The sequence below is a fragment of the Cydia fagiglandana genome, chromosome 18, assembly GCF_963556715.1.
Source record: "Cydia fagiglandana chromosome 18, ilCydFagi1.1, whole genome shotgun sequence".
Taxonomy (NCBI): domain Eukaryota; kingdom Metazoa; phylum Arthropoda; class Insecta; order Lepidoptera; family Tortricidae; genus Cydia; species Cydia fagiglandana.
The window spans coordinates 2,393,929-2,414,703 of record NC_085949.1 but is presented as its reverse complement, the minus strand read 5'-3'; the positions used below and the strand labels follow the sequence as shown (position 1 = coordinate 2,414,703).

Here is a 20,775-nt window from a genome sequence, read left to right as displayed (position 1 = left end):
TTACGGGGCCTTTTGAATGGGAAAATGCAATAGGCAGGTTACTAAAAGTCCCACGACTACTTAACATACCCATCTTAAAATATTTTATTTCTTTTCAGTTCGCTTTGAACTGCAGCAGTCGTTTTTTTTTCATCTCCTTGTGTGTATGACCTATTAATGTATTGCCGACACGACAGTCCTTGCACGACCGTAGTTTCTTGCCCCTCGCGTGTGTAAGGGACATTGTCCTAATTACTTTCTTAAAGTGTGAAGCCGCCTTAACTGAGTACAGCACGCAAGGTGACTCATGCGCCATAACCACCCATAACCTACGATTATACTTTCCATTGTGCCGTGGAATTGTTCGTCCTAAATCCTAAAGGAATCGAGTCACATTCTTCTTCCTCGCGTTATCCCGGCATTTTGCCACGGCTCATGGGAGCCTGGGGTCCGCTTGACAACTAATCCCATGATTTGACGTAGGCACTAGTTTTTACGAAAGCGACTGCCATCTGACCTTCCAACCCAGAGGGGAAACTAGGCATTATTGGGATTAGTCCGGTTTCCTCACGATGTTTTCCTTCACCGAAAAGCAACTGGTAAATATCAAATGATATTTCGTACATAAGTTCCGAAAACTCATTGGTATGAGCCGGGGTTTGAACCCGCGACCTCCGAATTGAAAGTCGCACACTCTTACCGCTAGGCCACCAGCGCTTTTTTCAAAGGAATAGAGTCACCGACGGAATATAATAACTTTGACATTAAAAAGTGTGGACATGGGCAGTTACGCAAAAGAACGTGCATACCATTCAAGTTGCCGAAATGAAGATGCTGAGGTGGATGTGCTGTTACCAGGCTTGATAAAACCCGCAACGAGTACATGCGAGGCAGGCTGGGCGTGCGTGACATCGCCGACAAAATGCAGGAGAGTAGGCTGCGATGGTATGGCCACGTTAGAAGGAGACCACCAGACTAAGTCGGAAATTTAGCACTACGACTTTTCATCCTCGGTAAAAGAGGCAGAGGTAAACCGAAAACAAGATGGAAGGACGTAGTGCACTTTTAGATGATTGAGTGCAAAGTGTCCGAAAACGACGTCGAGGATAGGGCGAAGTGGAAGCAAGTAACACGGAAAGCTGATATATAGCTCGGAAGAGAGAGAGATTAAATTACAAACTATGAGATTATGCTGATGGTCAAACTTCACCATATTTTTTCACGACTTGAACCCTGACAAGCTCTGAATTCCGTGCATTGCTCAAAAAAAACAGGACAAGTGCGAGTTGGACTCGCCAATCGAAGGTTCCGTACTTTTTAGCTAGCTGTTATAGCGGCAACAGAAATACATCATCTGTGAAAATTTCAGCTGTATCTCACAGCCTGCAACAGCAGCAGCGTGAGATACAGCCTGGTGACAGACAGGCAGATGGACAGTGGAGTCTTAGTATTGTCTTACCCCCTTATTCATAAACGTTTACTAAAGTTGACAAGCCGATAATAGGTAATCGTTTGTCCCTTTCCGACGTATTGGTATGATGGAAAGGGACAAACGATTATTATCGGCTTGTCAACTTTAGTAAACGTTTATGAATAAGGTATTAGTATTTATCATAAATGGGCGTTTTCAGAAATAAATATTGAAAACCTGATTCTTTCACATCTGGACGTTCTTGGGCTCATTCTACTCAGAATCGACAGCATTCTCCATCCCACCATGTCCCAAAATCTCCATTCCATTACGTCACGTTTTAGTATGAAACTTTTTTCACTTGTATGTGCGAAACGTAGTGGAATGTACAATTTTCATACAAGTTTTTGGGACTTTTTATTTTATCATCATAATTGAATATGCTACTGATTCTGAGTTGAAAGAACCCAAAAACACCGGGATCTGTGAGAATCGGGTTTTCGATATTTATTTCTGAAAACGCCCAAATAATGCAAGCCAAATACCCAGGTTTCCGAGTAGAAGGATACGTCATACCAAACTTATCAATCAGCGAGAGACAGAGCTAAAATACTGGCAATTAAATTCGGTTCCTTAATGGGTTTCTGCCAGTTGGTTCTAATAAAAGAAGCCAGGGTCTGAGGCAAGTTAATTGAGCTTTTATTAAATACAGAATGTGCCTTTATTTACTTTAGTTACCTATAGTAAAGAGAATATATTGTAATAGAGGGGTAAAGTCTAAGAAAAAAAACGTGCCCCTTAGTTTGACAACCAAAACAGATGGCGCTGTACTCCGCCATATATTTTGCGGTCACTTAATTGTCAAACGTCAACTTTTGACAATCAGAGTTACCACAAAATGTATGGAGCTGTACAGCGCCATCTCGTTTACCTGTCAAATTCGAAGCACGAAATTGTCCCTTTTACCCATCTTACTCAATCAATATATCTTTGCCTATAGGCATCTATAGATCTACTTTTAGCGTGCAAAATGTTCCCAATTTAGATTTCCTTTTGTCAAGTGAATGGGTTATATTCACAAATTGAAAACAAAACAAACTGAAAAGAAATTGAAAATATTATTCAAATTTTTTTTAATTTATATAAATTATTTATACTAATCAAGTGGACAGGTGATTTTTGTAACACCTTCTTTGTATTATTGTAATATTACCTACCTATTGTCAATTGAATGGGTTATATTCACAAATTGAAAACAAAACAAACTGAAAACAGATTGAAAATATTATTCCAATTTTTTTTTTAATTTATATAAATTATTTATATTAATCAATTGGACAGGTGATTTTTGTAACACCTTCTTTGTATTATTTATAAAAAAATAATTAATTAGAATGATATTTGGTATACTTATTGTTACGTAATTATTTCTTTTGCCGTAACGTTGTGCTAATTTAGTTCGTTTCTTACTTTAATAGAATAATTGCTGGTTTTTGTAACTAAGGGCATTTAAAAAGGATTTTAATGTTTTAATTGTACTCGCGGACGCCCTTGCGTGATTATCACCAATTGGCGTCGTGATCGGCGGCAATATTAAGTACTTCCCTAACAAGCCCTTTAGGTACTCAAACCACAGAACAAATAATAGTACTACCGTACAGATAGGAAACTTCCTACAAAACCGAAGTTTGACAGCAGTTCAGGGTCGAATCATGCTATACCTTTCTAACATATGGCACTATCCTTTTCGGTTATTTAGGGTTGTCAAAATTCAAGTGATTATCTTTTCTGTGGTTGTGCACGCAAAAGGAAGGAAGGAAGTCAAGTGGTGCCAACCCCAAAAATTGCTCGGAGCAATGCTGAGCCGAGCGGAGCCGAGTTTGGCCGGAGTTAGGAGTTTCGCACAGGGGTTTTAAGCAGGGGCTTAAACGCTCATAGTAAATGGGATGTACCAACTTATTAATTTTTAATAAAGAGACCTTTTACCGCTCCTCCCCTGTTTGTCAATCTGGCCAAATTTTGCAAAGCAGGTGACGTCACATATTTGGCAGTTTTGTTACCACTTGAAGCTTTTAGAGCGAAAATCAACTTCCATACAATTTTTAAAAGCTTCTAACTTCTAACTCTTAAAACGATTAACCTTTGGAACGCCACAGACGGCAATTGACGTCAACGCAAAATCGTGACAACGACGCCAAAGACGGCATTTGACGTCGATCGTGTTTTGATGAAAATCTACTGAAAATTATTCACAAAACTAAATTTTACCGTGGCGTCAGTGGCACGGCAAATGGATGCGCCGTTTGGCGTTTAAAAGGTTAAAAAACTCAAACGCCTTCCCTCCGTTTGATTTTTTTTAATAGCTATGGTAAATAGTCATCAAATTGTGAACATTAAATAATTTCGTAAATAAATAATGACATTTTGTAATGTATAAGTTTTAATGATTTCTTCTTCTTTCCTTGATCTGGTTGTGTGTTTAATTTAGTGTTAGTGTTTTGTTGTATATTTTGTAGTTCTATTGTGATTTTGTTTGACATGTGTTTTTTTGACATTAAAGAAATTGAATTTGAATTTGAATTTGAAATATTTTCTGTAATGTTAATTATCCAAAGAGGGAAAAGGGGACTACGTTCGTATTGGAGAAGCGGTCGTCACCGTTTCTCTTAGAGTCTGTGCGGAAAGAGAAGAGTCGTGGCAGAAACGGGAACTAACATTTTAAATTTTATATGGCAATCAAACCTTTGACACCTGTCTTGTAAAAAGTAAACAAACTTCTGTCAATGTATATTTTTATTAACAAAAACCGCAAGTTTTATGTATAAAAAATTTTCAAAACACGATAAAACCGTACATAAAACCACAAGGAAAATTATAATTAACATTGTTCGGTTTTGTCAGCGGGAAGAAAACGGCTAAAAGCCGACTATCGACTTACGAAAAGTCGCGGAACGTGTTTCCGCTATTCGCGGGTATTGATGTTGTATTTAATATTAAATAATTACCTATTTAATAAGCCCCCTCAGTAACTTGTCTCCGGTACATAATCGGTAAGTATATTCATTCAAAATATATTAATTTTCATAAATATGCAGGTTCATGATCTTTAAAATAACTTACAAATAGTCTTGATACTTGCCATTTTATGCATATTTAATTTCTTTTTCATGATTGTGTAAAAGTACCTACGGTATCTCGGATAAAAAACCGCTAAGTAGGTGATATGCAAGAATTCGTAATCTACGTGCCGGATTCAAGCACATCCAGTTCAGATGAAAATAGTTCTATGAGTGTCCCTGGTTGTTTTGAAGCTAGCTCAAACATAAGTGACATTGAATATTTTAATTCAGACTTCGATTACAAAGAATAAAACTTTTTCAAATAAAATATTTCTTTATTTGTAGGTTCTGTTAGTTACGAAATTATATTTCATATTTAGTAGTGACTTTTCGGCGAAGTAAAATATCGTGAGATGAGAGAACCGGACATATCCCAATAAGGCCTACCTACTTATGCACTATTTTTATTCATATTCATATTTATTATTAATAATGTACACATACATTACAAGTCAAGTTTACAATGGGTGAAATATATCCCAGATAAAATTACAGTTCTATTGCCCAATTTCTACCCGATCTACCCGGTTTTAATAACTGTTGGACTGCACAGATTAGGCAGTACATAAATGAGACTCGTATCTTGTTTGGTACTAAAATTACAGTTGTATTGGGCAGATTCTTAAATAGTTTTAGCAGTTTTGTCAATCGCAGTCACTTTTTAGTATCTGAGATATAAAAACAAGTGTGTTTTAAAAAGAAAACTAGTGCCTGCGCTAAATCAGAGGATTGAGTTGACGAGCCGACACCACCACCAGGCTCCGTTTAGTAAGCCGTGGTAAAAAACCGGAACAAAAGGGATTCAAGTATCATGACCTTTAGTGTCGTACTATAATCACGTGACCAGTGTTGTCAGCTTAGCAAAAACCATAAAATAGCACTGGCGCGCCCTCAAATCCCACGACTCTTCTCTTTCCGCACAGACTCTATGAATGAATGAATTTCCAAAGCCACTAAGGCTATTGAGTAAATTAAATCTTTCAAACAGAATTTTCCGCATTTACAGTTTACAGTAATAGAATGAGCCTTGTACTGTGTACACGGAACTGGTTACAATGAGCGCCATTACGGCAATCGGCGGGATTGCTCTGATAGTCGGAAAACTGCGCTACTTAATGCTGCATTACAGTAATACGTTTAGTGAGGTTGATTTACTGTGAAATTGTTCACACTATAACAGAGGCTGGTAATGAAAACAGGGGTTTATGACCAGCAAGGTTTCCACGCAAAAGCGCAAACGAGTGAATTGAAAAAAATTGTACAATAGTTAAGCACCTGTAATTAGTCTAAAGTTAATTAATTTCATTGTATTACCACAGCTAAGCCATTTCTATTTAAGTTAGACGCATGAATGTGTGTTAGCGTATGCTTTAGACTTATATGTGTACGAATTAAGTACAATACAATTTATAGTTAATTTTCGTAACACAAATGAATCAATTAAGTTAAGACTAGTCACTGCTTCTTAACTGCGCTTAAGCGCAGTAAAAATGTGTACGTAATTAATTACTTACTTACTCCTCTGGCGCAGCGACCCAAAGTGTGTCTTGGCCTCCAACACGACTGCTCGCCACTGATCCCGGTCCTGTGCCGTGTCTCGCCAGTTCTCAACCCGGAGCTCGCGCAGAACAGCGTCCACCACATCCGCCCATCGATACCTAGGTCGACCGACCGGGCGGCGTCCTATCGGTTTTCCCTCAAACGCTCTTTTCACCGCCCGATCACCTTCCATTGAGAATCCAAGATGGCCGAATTAATTAATTACGTACACATTTTTTGCAATTCACTCAAACGCAGCGTTGGCTGCTCGTAAAAAAAAGACGAAGTTACTTCACGATGAAACTAATCTAGGACGACCTATTTGATGGTTTTAAATGGGTAAGTACAATACTAGCGTCTCCCGAGCGTCGGCGTCTAGTTTCTATGGTCGCTGCTCGACACTACGTTGGAGAAACTACGCAGCGACGCCATTCTCCATGGCGCTGACTAGACGCCGACGCTCAAAGGACGCTAGTGTGGGGTCTCTCAAGGGTACGCCTGTCTCATCTATTCACGGCACGATCGTGTGGCAGCACGAGTATTATGTACTCGTATTGAAACGAGACTATTTCAATCCTCTGCGGTTTCAGCCGCTGCTACCGCTTTCTTGCGGTTTAATTAAAGAAGCCATGAGCTACTGGTTTAAATGGAGGAGTGTCATCTGCAAACTTGACCCATTTATTTACCTTGAGATACCTACGAGATTTTCAGGTAAAACTACTTTTGACCAACATGCTCAGTCAAAAGCAGTTTTGCCTGTTTTTGTCGATTAAAAGTTCTTTTGACCAGTTCACACTTTTGACTGCAACATATACATTTTGCGCGATTGTTAGAAATAAAATGTGAATTCGCCGGGAAATTCCACTCTGAATATTGGCTTTGACATGATAGAATTACCTAAATCGGACATAATCGACATTCATACCTAAGTGATCTGAAATTCTCTGAAAATATACGCAGCAGATATAGGTACCTTAAAACATTTTTTTAAACTGTGCCCCTCCCCCTCCACTATACGTTTAACGAATTAAATAAGTACTCTAATCTTTATAGACAAGATGCACACTAATAAAACAAAAGTCGGTAATTTCACCATGTTTATGTGCCTCTATGCCATTAGCCTATTAGGTACAGTCACCATCAGATACATCGGAGCTGCCGAGGTGCTCAAACATATGTGAACAAGCACTCTAAGGCCTTGACAATAGAGGCGTGTTCAGATATTTTGTGAGCACATTGGCCACTCCGATATATCTGATGGCGACAGTACTCTAGGTAAAGATATATGGTCCAAAATCTCTACTTAGTGCACAATATAGTATGTATACTTATTTACCTAAGTACATATTAGAAGGCCATTTCAACAATGAATTTATTTGAGTTGCCGCGTAACCTGCATTAGTCAAGTAGGCGCTAATTACCTATGCACGGCACATTAGCACACGTGAATACTCCTCATATGACCAGCTGATGCCCGCGGCTTCGTCTACATAGAAATACGTCTACCTCATTTCAGGAGACAGGCGGTTGGCAAAGTTGCGTGGCTATTTTCAAGTAGAAGGTTGTGTCAGCTTAAGATAGGTTAAGGTAGAGCGATAGAGAGACGCCGATAAAGAAGTTTCGATTCATTTTACGCGGTAGGACCTTTGAATACGTGGATTTATGATTTAAAGGCTTGCTACACTGCAGCCGACAAGCCCCCAGAGCGCGTGGCCTTGGCCGGTCCCGGACCGTGTAGACAGTTGTTGCCAACAAAATTTGACCAAAACTGACCAAGGACAGACCAAGGTCAGACGGTTAGTAGGCTTGTCAGCTGCCGTGTAGCAGGCATTTTAGACAGACTAGGTACTTTTTCGATTTTAACATAGAGGTACAATAATATAAAGAGGACATGGGGGAGGGGATAAATGACCGAACGAGATGCACTTATGGAACTTTCAGTAGGAGTAGCAGAGAAAGCGGTATTATTGCTTGTCCTTGTCACAATCTCACTTTTTGTTTGTTGCCCACCAAAAGTTTAGTATGGTTTATAATGGGCAACATATTAACCCGACCGAATTACGTAGATTGTTTGTGGTATATTGTCAGGAATGTTAAAACGTGTTTTTAATATTGTCGCTTTGCGTATGTTTTGTCCCTCACGGAGGCATGCGTATACCATTTCTATAGGATGCTACTTCTATGGATTTTAATAAATTAGGTGACAATCGACAAGTTTTTTTTTTCACCTACTTTCAAAAAAGAGGGCACAAAAACCTAGTCGGGTTATAGTTTTTCAAAAATTTTACCTATTATTTGTCTTAGGTACGTTTTAAATATCTACACGATCGTTACAAATCTGCGGGTTTTATTGTAAGGTAAGAAAGCAATATTATTGTCGCTAAAAACTCGTTTCAGCGTCGCTAAGTAGACTATTAGTACCTACACAAGCGTGACCGATTTCAAGGAAAAACTAATACACTTTTTACCGACTTCGGTGACGCTTTATATCAAGTTACAAACCTTACAAACTTTTTTTTAGGGTTCCGCAAAAGGTGTGCACCGGGTTTGGATTAACCCTCGATACAATTATTACAAGAGTTAAAAGAAATTGTAGAAATATATTGAGGTCGCCACATTCTAAGTAACTATCACATTTTTGACGTAAAATGCATGCTTATTGGCAACAATTTAGAATAGAAATTTTGTAGTTCCAATTTATTTAAATTCTACTATTTTATGTAGCACTGTAGCTTTTAAAAAATTATATGAATTTTACGCTCCTCTTATAATAATGAAAAAAAAATCGAAGCGAAAGGGCATAGAATAGCGACGGTTAGTATTACAATAAAATGTCCATACAATAAAATCCATACAGAGGAAAAGGGACGTTTGTAATACATACATACATACTTAGGGCATACTTACTGAAAATTCCTGGACTGGCCACTTAGAAAAAATAACGGCGAGATTCGTAATGCCTAGACATGTAATAGTAAAGATATGTGAAGTCCCACGGGTAAAGTGTACCTTATGGTGGTTGGCGCTTACGCTATTATTAACGCCGCTCCAATATTATTGCGGCCGCCATAAAGTACCTTTTGCCGTGGAACGACACATATCTTTACTATTTCATATCTAGTGAATCTCTAATTCATTTCCCGAATCCCGCTGTAAGTCGTCTCATATATCAGAATCCAGAAACTTTCAGTGTGCCCCACGTAGCAGTCGTCCACTATCATATTAAACGCTTCAGTAAGGGGTCATCCATTAATTACGTCACACCAATTTCTAGGTTTTTTGACCCCCCCCCCCCTTGTCACACTTGGTCACATTTGGCAAACCCCTCCCCCCCTAGTGTGACGTCACATTTTTTCTACGAAATCGCCAAATCGAATTAAGTAAGTAACTAAGTATTATTAATATTTTATCAAAATATTTTTAACGATATAAATATTAGTAATTTTATAACCCAAAACTGCTTAGGAAAGAAAATTAAACGATTAAAAACTATTTTCGTTTTAAAAACTTGTTATTTAAATGTACAGCGAACTAAATAATTTAAATAAATTTTCGGTTACTGATGAAGTTAAAGTGACGTCACAAAGTTTGTGTCTCCCCCCTCCCCCATGTCACAATGACACATTTTCTTGACCCCCTCCCTCCCCCTAAACGTGTGACGTAATTAATGGATGACCCCTAACAACAGCAAGCTAAGATCAGGTGTTGAAATCAATATCGTTGTCATTAATCAATGACTCATTGTTGTTATTGATCGTCTCGTATTTGATTGGCCATATCAACTGAGCTGAGGACAGGAAGTATCGCCATTTTATCGAGTATAGCTGTTTCAATCGCAAGTGACATTGGAATAGTTATTTGTTTTACAAGGGGGTAAAGTTGTTGTTTAACCGCTCGTGCTAATATTGATACCCGAGCAAGCGAAAGATTCCAAAATTTAACCACGAGTGTAGCGATTGGTTCGAAAAATGGAATAGCGCTGCGAGGGTTTCAAAGCACGAGGGTTAAACAAAATTTGCCGAGTGAGACACAAAATTTTTCACCACACCAACCCGAAGAAAATATTTAAGTTATTAAGAAAATATTTATTCAAACAAAAACAAATCAAACAAAATCCACATGATATTATTAAATATATTATGTATCATTCTAAATCATCATTTAAATGTCAATTCAACCAGCAAACATAAGAAAACAACTCAAAATTTGCTATTGATTACTTTGCCTCACATGTGAATAAAATGCAACTTTGCTTTGTTTTTGAACAATCAAGAGAGCCTTTTAGGCCAAGCAATAAGAAGTTATAGAGGGAAATGCTAGGAACACAATTTTTGACTCCGTAGCTTTGTTTGGACTAGTTAAGAGGTGAACATATCAAAAGTCCCCGTCCGTAGCCCCGGTGCTGGGGGGTAGAGGGGGGAAAGAAGGTCTCATTTTTCGGTTTTTCACTTATATCTTGGAAACTTTGCGCCTTAACGACATGACTACTAAGACAAACCAAAAGCTGATAAAATTTGTTACAAGTTTTATTCAGTCAAGTTTTTTGATATCTTTAATATTTTTGAGATTTCCGCTCTTGAAAGTTTATTTAAGGCTTTCCATTTTATCTTGATATCTACATTAGTGAAGCTCTTAGGCCGTGTTTGGTATCATTTTCGTAGAAGTCGGGGGTGCTGAATTCATTTTTGGTATCACATTGACACCATTCCTAAGAAAAAACATGTAAACTTTAAACAAATATCTTTTTTTTAAATTCCTCTTCACGCTTAAACCGCTCAACCGATTTAATTGAAATTTGGTGTACAGATATTTCGAGTCCCAAGACAGGACATAAGATACTTTTTATCTCAATAATCATCCTTTAACGTTGTGAAATGGAGTATGGGGGGAATTCAACTTCGTCGACGAAACTGAATTCCTGAGGTTAATACTGCTTAAGGTAAGGTTTGAAGTCATGTTTGGTATCATTTTCATCTAAATCACAGATGTATACCACCCCAAATTTCATCTAAACCGGTTCAGCGGTTATTGACTCTCCGTACAAACTTCCACCCCACTTTTCACACCCTCAAAAGATGTTTTTGGTTATAAAAACTATCTTATGTCCTTTGTCGAGACTAAAACTATTTCTATACCAAATTTCAACGAAATTGGTTCAGCTGTTTAAGCTTGAAGAGGGATTTAAAAAAATATGTTTTTTTTAATTTTGGTTTTACTTCGAAATAGTGTCAATGTGATACCATAAATGAATTCAGCACCCCCGATTTATACGAAAATGATACCAAACATTACCTAACAGCTTCACTGATGTAGATATCAAGATAAAATTAAAATCCCTAAATAAACTTTCAAGAGCGGGTATCTCAAAAACTATTCAAGATATCGAAAAACTTGACTGGATAAAACTTGTAACTAATTTTATCAGCTTTCGGTTTGTCTTAGTAGTCATGTCGCTAAGACGCAAAGTTTCCAAGATATCAATGAACAACCGAAAAATTCGACCTTCTTACCCCCCTCTACTCCCCAGCACCGGGGCTACAGCCGGGGACTTTTGATATGTTCACCTCCTAACTAGTCCAAACAAAGTTACGGAGTCAAAAATTGTGTTCCTAGCATTTCCCTCTACAACGTTTTTTGAGCATTCATTTCCTGACCTATTTACCATTTGGTGTGAAAAAGATTAAACGCGGTAGAGTCTGTGCGGAAACAGAAGAGTCATGGAATGTAAGCGAGCCCATAGGTACATTCTACGACTCTTCTTTTTCCGCACAGACTATTTATTGCGATGGAAGACCGTAATAAACCCGATGCCTTTAAGCAAAGGGGTTGGCAACTGTCAAAGGTGTCTATACAAGGTGATTCAGGAGACGTGAGCAGGACTAACACTGCGCATTTTGTAAATTATAAGCAACTGTTTCGTATCAGTATTAGTGAGATTAACGTTAAATTTCTACTCGTGTTTAAAAATAAAAAAATATTTACGACGTGCATGGTCACCCTAAAATTAGAATACTAAACTACCGATATTCTGTGTCAAATTGAATGTCATCAACTCGTATATCACTGTCATCACAGTCCGGTTACTTTTGAAAACTCGTATCTCACCCAAGTTTGACAGTTTATTTACTTCGTAATCAAATGCTGTCATTACGGTTAAAGAGGTTTTATGTTTATTAATTGGGTCTTGGGACCCGGGTATGTCCTGGACCCGGGTATGTCCTTAAACCACGTCCAAGACCACCGGTGGACGGGCAGCAGCGACCCTCAAATTCGGTGTACTCGACTGCGATCGCCAACCCGCCTGCCAAGCGTGGCGATTATGGCATTCACCCCCCCAAAAAAGGGGGAGGCCTATGTTCAGCAGTGGATGTCTTATGGCTGAGATGATGATGATGATTATGAATTGGATCTTGTAGGGTGACCAGCATGATTGTAGAGAATTAAATTTGCCCTCACCAAAAAGTTAAAAAATAGGAAAAAGTGTGGTTGTTTCACCTAAATACGACGGTGATCGATCAATTATCAGTTACTGAGTGTGCAGGATTAGTCCTGCTCACGTCTCATGAATCACCCTGTAGATGGAGCCAGCATAGGTTTATCCTGTCTCTAGTTTAGTTCTTTAGGATTTGGCTTAAATCCCATCTTGGCATCCATTCCGAAAAACAAACGCTGGAATTTGTCACTTTTCTTAGGAGTTAGGAATGACAGATAAAACATTTAGCGCCACTTGTGCCATTCCACTAACCCCGGGTTAACCGGTTAAACCTGGAGTTACTATGGTTACCAGTACAATTTGACACTAAGTGAACGGTTTAAGCGCTTAACCTCGGGTTAGTGGAATGGTAACGTGCAAGTGGCCCTTAGGTACCTACTTCAAAATACTTCGACCGGCCAACCCCATTGTTAAGGGGCCCACTGATTGACAGACCGCCGGATGGTATCTGCCTGTCAGTTGTCTGGACATCAGTGGGCCCTTTTAGTTTTCTAATATTTCGTTTAATTAAGCGTTTTGTTATAGGATAAGGTAGATTGTAATAATTGTTGTAGATGAACATGTCATGAATATTTGATGCAAAAGAAAATTTGAATTAGTCGGTCGGGACTAATCAGTACATACACCGTGAAATTTTAGTGGTTGTTTTCCCGCAACGAAATGATTCTGCTATCGATATACAGTCGATGTGTAATCTTTTTTTTAAATAATGTTAAGAAATGCCAGATTTATAAATGTGTCGAACGAAACTCGAAAGTGACCTAACACCAGTAGTAGCACTGCAGTAGTACCTACCTAATTCTTTTGAGTGAATGAAACAAAATAACCTAAAAAGTAGTTCCATTTATTTTTCCTTCACACATTTTACGTGCAGTTAGTTTGCAGATCCTTAAAAGTAAACATAACAAGTTAAGATCAAGCTTTTAATGATCAAAAACTTAAACAAACACTTAAACTTCCCGATACCGCAATAATTGTTCGAACTGCAATCCGCCACGTTCAATACACAATCACCTCTGTCCTGTGCATTTGCTGGCGTTTGAACTCGTAGTTAGCCCTAGCGTAAGCTGCACCATCGCGACGTACTCTAAATTAGAATATTCGTAATGTCGATCCATTTTACTAGAAATAGCAGTGATGACATTGACAGGATCGGTTATCACATTAGTTTAATAAGCGAAGAGGATGTAATTATTCGATTTACCAAAGTTGACACAACGTAATGGCAATCATCAAACTAATAAAAAAGGTTTTATTTCAACTGTTAATCGTGAAGGAACAGTCTAAGTAAATTTTAATTTCAGTTGTCAAACATTAAAGCACTCTAGCCTGTTACACAGTTTAAAAAAGTAACATGTGCTTGTTTATTTGTTTATCTGTTTAGAATATCGGGAACTGTCGTCGACTTGCAGTTTTAGTGTGTTACTATTGTTTTTCGCTTGTAAGAGTTTAGGTTATTTTTTTGTAATTTTTTTTTTTGGAAAACCGTTTATTTATAAGTTTGTCTATCATAATTCGAAAGTACTACCGATAGCAAATCGCCCTGCCGCGGGAAAACAACCACTAAAATTTCACGGTGTATAATATAAAGCTATCGTTAAAGAATTTGTTTTTGAAAAGATCATGACTTTGCCCCCATTCTTTACAGCTGACTTGAAATACTTGAATAGATCTATTATTCATAAGTAGGCCGCAATACCCACGGTAATTAAATCCCTATTGTGATTGGAATATACGTAACGTAACATTTGTGTAAATACATCGTTACTATGTCAACGTAGCACCGGCAACGCATAAACATAAACAGGTGAAAACTTAATAAAATGATGGATATTTAGTTATAAATAAATAAATTAAATATTATAGGACATTTTTACTCAAATTGACTAAGCCCCACGGTAAGCTCAAGAAGGCTTGTGTTGTGGGTACTCAGACAACGATATATATAATATAAAAATACTTAAATACATAGAAAACAACCATTACTCAGGAACAAATATCTGTATCATAATACAAATAAATACCCTTACCAGGATTCGAACCCGGGACCATCGGCTTCATAGGCAGGGTCACTACCCACTAGGCCAGACCGGTCGTCCAAGTTATTAACGTTTTCTTTATATAATTTAGCAAAAATCACTTTGTATCGATGAAGGAAAAGGGAGAAAATATAGCCCAAAAGAAAATATCCACGAAACGTTTAGCCATTTATTTTAGAGTGACATATTATGATGTAAAGAATCATAAAAAATACAAATTTAAATATTTGTCAAAAATCTAAAGAGTTCGCAACATCCTCCCACCTTTTGGGCAAGAGGCCCAAAACTCTTCTCTAGATCTCGGTAGAGTCCTGTGTTTCAAGCGGGTTCAGGCGTTGAACGGCTCGTGTGAATTATTGCCCATCTGCTGTGCGCACCTTAGCCACTCTTACACAATTATCTCTTAAAGACCACTTTATAATCTGTGTCTAATAAACTACATCACCTACCCTTAAATACGAATCCCTCTCCTTGCCCTTCTGGATGAGCATCCCCACGTAATCGTTTCTGAACCATTTTCATTTTCGCGGAAGTTAGTGCTGTTATCTGTGTACTTTGCGCGTTCGTTCTTCCGGGAAACGTTGTCGTACATGACTTTTATACGCTCCCAGTCGCTTTCATACTTATCGCTGGTCATGCAGTCTTCGTAAATTTCATCTTCAGTCATCTCGTCCGTTTTTAGCCATTGTTCTTTTATACGTTGGTCGACGTTGAACAAGGAATCGGCTCGAAGCTGGAGCTTGTTAAAGGCCGCGGTGATGTCGTCGATGTCGGTCGACTCTAACTTAGCCACAATATCGTTTTTTGCCGTTGTGAATAGCCTCCTAGCTATACTTCGTTCTTTACGTAACATTTCCATTATATTTAACGGTCGCCAGATGAAGGAAATAAGAGAAAATATAACCCAAAAGAAAATATCCACGAAACGTTTAGCCATTTATTTTAGAGTGACATATTATGATGTAAAGAATCATAAAAAATACAAATTTAAATATTTGTCAAAAATCTAAAGAGTTCGCAACAATCCTGAATTTGGTCCTTCGAACCGGATAGTTAATAAATTGTGACCTAAATAATCAAATATTATGGGACAATCTTGCACAAATCGAACCTAGCCCCACAGTAAGCTCAATAAGGCTGGCGTTGTAGGTACTAGACGACGATATAAGAACCAGAAAATTAATAGCAACTAGAAATTATTCAAGTATTTTTAGCTACGTAGCACCTACTAATTAACATGTCTAACGAGTATGGTAGGTTTTAATCGTAATTTCGTTAAAAATTAAAAGGTTTAATTAGAGCTTTATTGTACATTTTATGGGCAGTTTCGTGCCGCAGTTGAGTCACCCCTTGATAGGGATCGCACGACCTTGACTTGCACCCTTTTTTGACAAACAAGGTTGAGCCAGTTTACTAATTAAGTACCAAATAGGAACGTCAAACTGAAGAAAGTATATTTAATTTCAAGCTGATTCCAATACCAATTACTGTAATTAGAACTGATTTACCTATTAAAAATTCTGATTTTAAATTATTTTTACGTAATAAATTCGTGGGACTTCATATATGATGGCATGGCATTTTATACCAGACAACTTTAGGTTAAAGAAAAAGCTTTAATACATAATGCAGTTAGATTTTTTATTTAGGTTCTTAACCCATTCATTGCAAGGCGCGAATTCGCGACACGACACAAAACTATTTAATCGCAGGTAATGCGTCGGCAATGATAGAAAATCCAGTTAAGTACCACTTATTTCAAATGTCTTTACAGGATTTTTTTTATTCTATTACGTGTTCTCCCAACGTGACGATGATATTCAAATACTCGAGGAACTACTTAAAATTTCAAAATACAGTGCCTATGTGTAGGTATATGTACATCAAGTGGCATACAGTCAAGTGTAAAATATGCACACATAATGTTACTCATAAATATGTCCCATAGATCTTTATGTCGGCGAATTAAGAACTATGGGACATATTTTTAAGTAAATTTTATGCACCCATATTTTTCCATATATTTGTACCATATCAGTTAGTGGACTCCGGCAAATAAAAAAAGGCAAATTTTGCTTAAAATGTAACCGAAAATTACTAAATGCGACAACTTAAAATTACCTACCCTTACATTTATATTGAATAAAATAAAACTAGAAATTAAACCAAAATACCTAGAACCTATAACATTTTACATTCAAAATCCTGAAAATTCAATAGCAAACGCGCAAAAACAGACTTGAGCTGAAATAATTTTCGGTCTCTACTTAATTTTCCACCTTAACTTAAAACTTACCCGTAAAAGCGAACAATCCTATTACAACTTGATCCGATTGATTCGTAGATAAATGTTCACTACACTTCACAATATTTCGGCAGTTCGGGCGGAGCGCTCGACGCCGAATGGCGATGTGGGATGTAAACAAAATAACAAAGGCGTTCGCGCGTGCGCTCTAGCTCGCGATCGGCGGGCGACTGGGGCATGTATGGGGTATGTCGCATGGGAAGACGAAGGGTTAAGTGCAAGTGGATTGGCGTAAGGTTTGAGTGAATTGCAAAAAAATTGTACGTAATTAAGCGGAGTTAAGCTGTGATTAGCCTTGACTTAATTGATTCATTTGTGTTACGAAAATTAACTATTTAAATTGTATTGTATTTATTGTACTTAATTCGTACACATATGTATAAGTCTATCTATAGCATACGCTAACACACTTTCATGCATCTAAATAGAAATGGCTTAACTGTGGTTACACAATGAAATTAATTAACTTTAGACTAATTACAAGTGCTTAGTTCTATGTAAAAAAATTTTACAATTCACTCTTATATGCTATTTGTAATGGTCTTTAAAAGGCTTAAGAGGCTCCTGTGATGTTGCTTATGTCCATGGGCGACGGTGACCGCTTCCCATCAGGCGGCTCGTCTGCTCGTTTGCTGACTATAACATTAAAAAAAGGTATTTGGCCTGGCCGGCTCTTAATAAGTTCATTAACGTAAATATTGTAAAGAAACAAGAGTCGAAAACATGTCAAGCGTTTATTCTAACCAATAATACGTGAGCAACCCGTTTAAAAAAAATGTTCGAGTCTCACAGGGGCAGGGAAGGGGTTTTCCGGTCCCTTTGGGTGTTTAGAATTAAGTATTTCTTGTAGATTAATTTAGCATATCGCCATTTAATCGTTTGTTCGGGTTAATAAAACAAATAGCTTAAAAAAATAACTTTATTATTACAGCAAACAATACAAAGTTTATTTTATTTCCAAGCAGATCTACTAGGTATTCGGCCGGGAAATCATATCACAATATTATTCTGAATAAATTCATACAAACACATTAAAACTTAATTATGCCTACATACTCGCGAAATTTTCCTAGAAATTGTATTGAATTATTATAAGCCATTCTGGATGATTTCAGCGGTTTCGATTAACCACTCGGTTTCGATTAACGACCAAAACAGATAAAAAAAATCACAAATCGTAAATCAAATCATCAGCTAACCAGTACATCGCTATAATAGTTTGTTATAAGTAATAAATATGAATGTTTATTAAGTTGCCAGACAACATTATCATGCATTATAAAAAAGAAATTGAATTAAAAAAAACTGCTTTTATGATTTAGTCTGTTGGTCTGAGGCCATGAGTAAGCCCATTCAAAAAAAAAAAAGTTTACTGTTTTCTTAACACTAAAATAGTTATTTACGATACAAGTGCGGAAAATAGTAAATTAGCTATTCGCACGTGTATCGTACAACGTTTTACAGTATGGCCCTTTAAATTTTTGACATATGCGCCTGTTTTACGCACTAGTGCGGGAAAGTAGGTCCATATGTACTGTAAAAATATTTATGCTACAATCGCCATCAAACATATCGGAACGGCCGAGGTGCTCAAAAATATCTGAACACGCACTATAGCGGCTTGACAACAGGCGCATGTTCAAATATATGTGAGGATATTGGCCTCCGATATATCTGATAGCGACTGTACCTACCGATTTTACACGTTTCCATAAAACAAAATAAGCATTATATTTCCGGCATCTTTAAATTCTTAAAGGTCCAATGCATAATATTATGGCCATTATGAGTTACCAAAAACACAAACGATAAGTGTAACTGTTGTTGTCTCAAATAATAAAATATTTTCTTATTATATACTAAACTTACTCTTTAAATGTCCGCTTGCACAAACGATTCTAGATTAACGCATAGGATTGCTATATCACTACGCCTTATAAAACAAAGTCTCCCGCAGCGTCTGTCTGTGTGTGTGTTCGCGATAAACTCGTTTTGTCGTTTTAAAATGAAAGCGTAACTTCTATTATATGGGAGCGTCTTTTTATCGGCACTTCCGTGCGACTTATCGATAAGTTTGTACGATCGGTCGGTAACAAAAAATTGTGCAAGCGGACGTCCTATGTCTAATTCAGTCTGACTGTACATCATCGAATGGTGAGTTTGGCGAGCATAGCTCCGTAACTCACGAGGAGTTGATGGTAACTTTTACATGACAAAAAGATGGGGTTGGCAACTGTCAAAGGTTTGCATAGATGGCGCCATCATAGCTTAAATTACGTCATCTATTTTTGAGGATTGACATGGCAAGCTAATCAAGCTATGTTGGTGCCATATGGTAAATACTTTGATCAGCCAACCCCATTCGACATAACACGAACATTTTTGTCGTTTCATCACATATGTTTGCGCTTTTCGTCATGTAAGATCTTATACATATCAGCAGGCCTATTATGGTAGCGTTTAGAGCATAGTAACAAGATAATACGCCCGTCTCTTACCAGAGAGCGACAGAAAGTGGCGTTTTTTCAACTGTTATAGGCGATAATCGCGACCATCGCGGCCTGCACAGAGTAATAATTAAAACCTAAAGTAAAAACAAGTCTTTAGCTCGGTTACGAAAAAGTTCATTTAGCATTCGCAACCTGTGGGGCTTCAGCGCTTTGTGTGGGCGTATATTGTTTTTTACAAATATTTTGTTTTTCATTCGTAGATTCTGTGTAACTCTAGCATTACAACAGCTCAGATAGCTCAGACTTATTTTGGATTAGTTTTTTCAATAGCATAAAGCACGACACTACACTGGATCAATGATCTATAAGTTACATATTTAATTACACAAACGGGTCTACCGCGATATAATTTCATTGTTTTTACCTTTAATTCCGACGTTTCAGCTGAGTTGAGTTGAGTTGATCTTTAAGTTCAACTCAATGAGTGTAACTTATAAACGGTATGCGAAAATTAATCAACAAAACCGCATTAAAATAAATATGAAAGTATTTTTTGTGCTATGTATAACTTATCGATAGTTATATCATTGATGGTGGTTCGTTTTTTGAGTGGCATCGAAGACTACACTGTTTTGGCTCGCGCTGTAACCATGTCCCCCAACAGCATGGTGTGGGATTCTCAACCGTTATTATTATTATAACTTTTGTAGCTTCAGGAAAATACCTCAAATTACTAATCCTTGGGTGAATTATCAATGTAACTTTTATTTGTTTTTCTATTAAGCTATAACCACCAAGAATATAATCACTTCGTTTTAAGAGGCGGGAGGTACTAGCGCGATGAAATAACCGGTTGGGGTGGCGACGCGCTATCGTTGTAGACGGGGGTACGCGAGTGACTGGAAATACGCGCGTTAAACCGTAAAGCTAACTTAAGGGGCCCCCCGCGGTTTATGACAAGTTTCGAGCCGTTACTCCCACATTCGCACTACAGAGAGAATTATAAGACAAACGGCTATCAGTTCTTCAATCTTTTATCTCCATTCTTGTCTATCGGATTTTGAAAGAAATTAATATTTACTTTGTTTCATCATCATCATCATCATCATTTCAGCCTATATACGTCCCACTGCTGAGCACAGGCCTCCTCTCATGCGCGAGAGGGCTTATATTTACTTTGTTTATGATTTTATTAATATTGTCTAAAAAACCCTTTTTTCGTAACTCGATTGCTGTGAAGGATCTTACATCTACGAAATCTACATATTTGGGTTCGTCTTTAACGTCTCTAAAAACTGGCCAGAGATTTTAATTTTAAACTAATTATCACAAAAGTTATGGCCAGGAAACCAGTTTGTGGGCCTAAAATTGTTCAACTTTGATACCAAATATCTCGAAAACAATGATTTTTGAAGTACGTAAATTTGGGATAATTTATTG

General features: G+C 37.5%; 1 protein-coding gene across 1 annotated transcript in view; it reads right to left on the bottom strand.

Annotated features, from left to right (window-relative positions):
• The window catches only part of LOC134673271 (uncharacterized), an 89,259-nt gene extending 72,218 nt beyond the window's left edge, over nt 1-17,041 (bottom strand). Inside the window, exon 1 of the mRNA XM_063531237.1 lies at nt 16,877-17,041. The gene's annotated coding sequence lies outside the window, so the exon portion shown is untranslated. The remainder of the gene's footprint in view (nt 1-16,876) is intronic.
• Nucleotides 17,042-20,775: the final 3,734 nt, after the last annotated feature.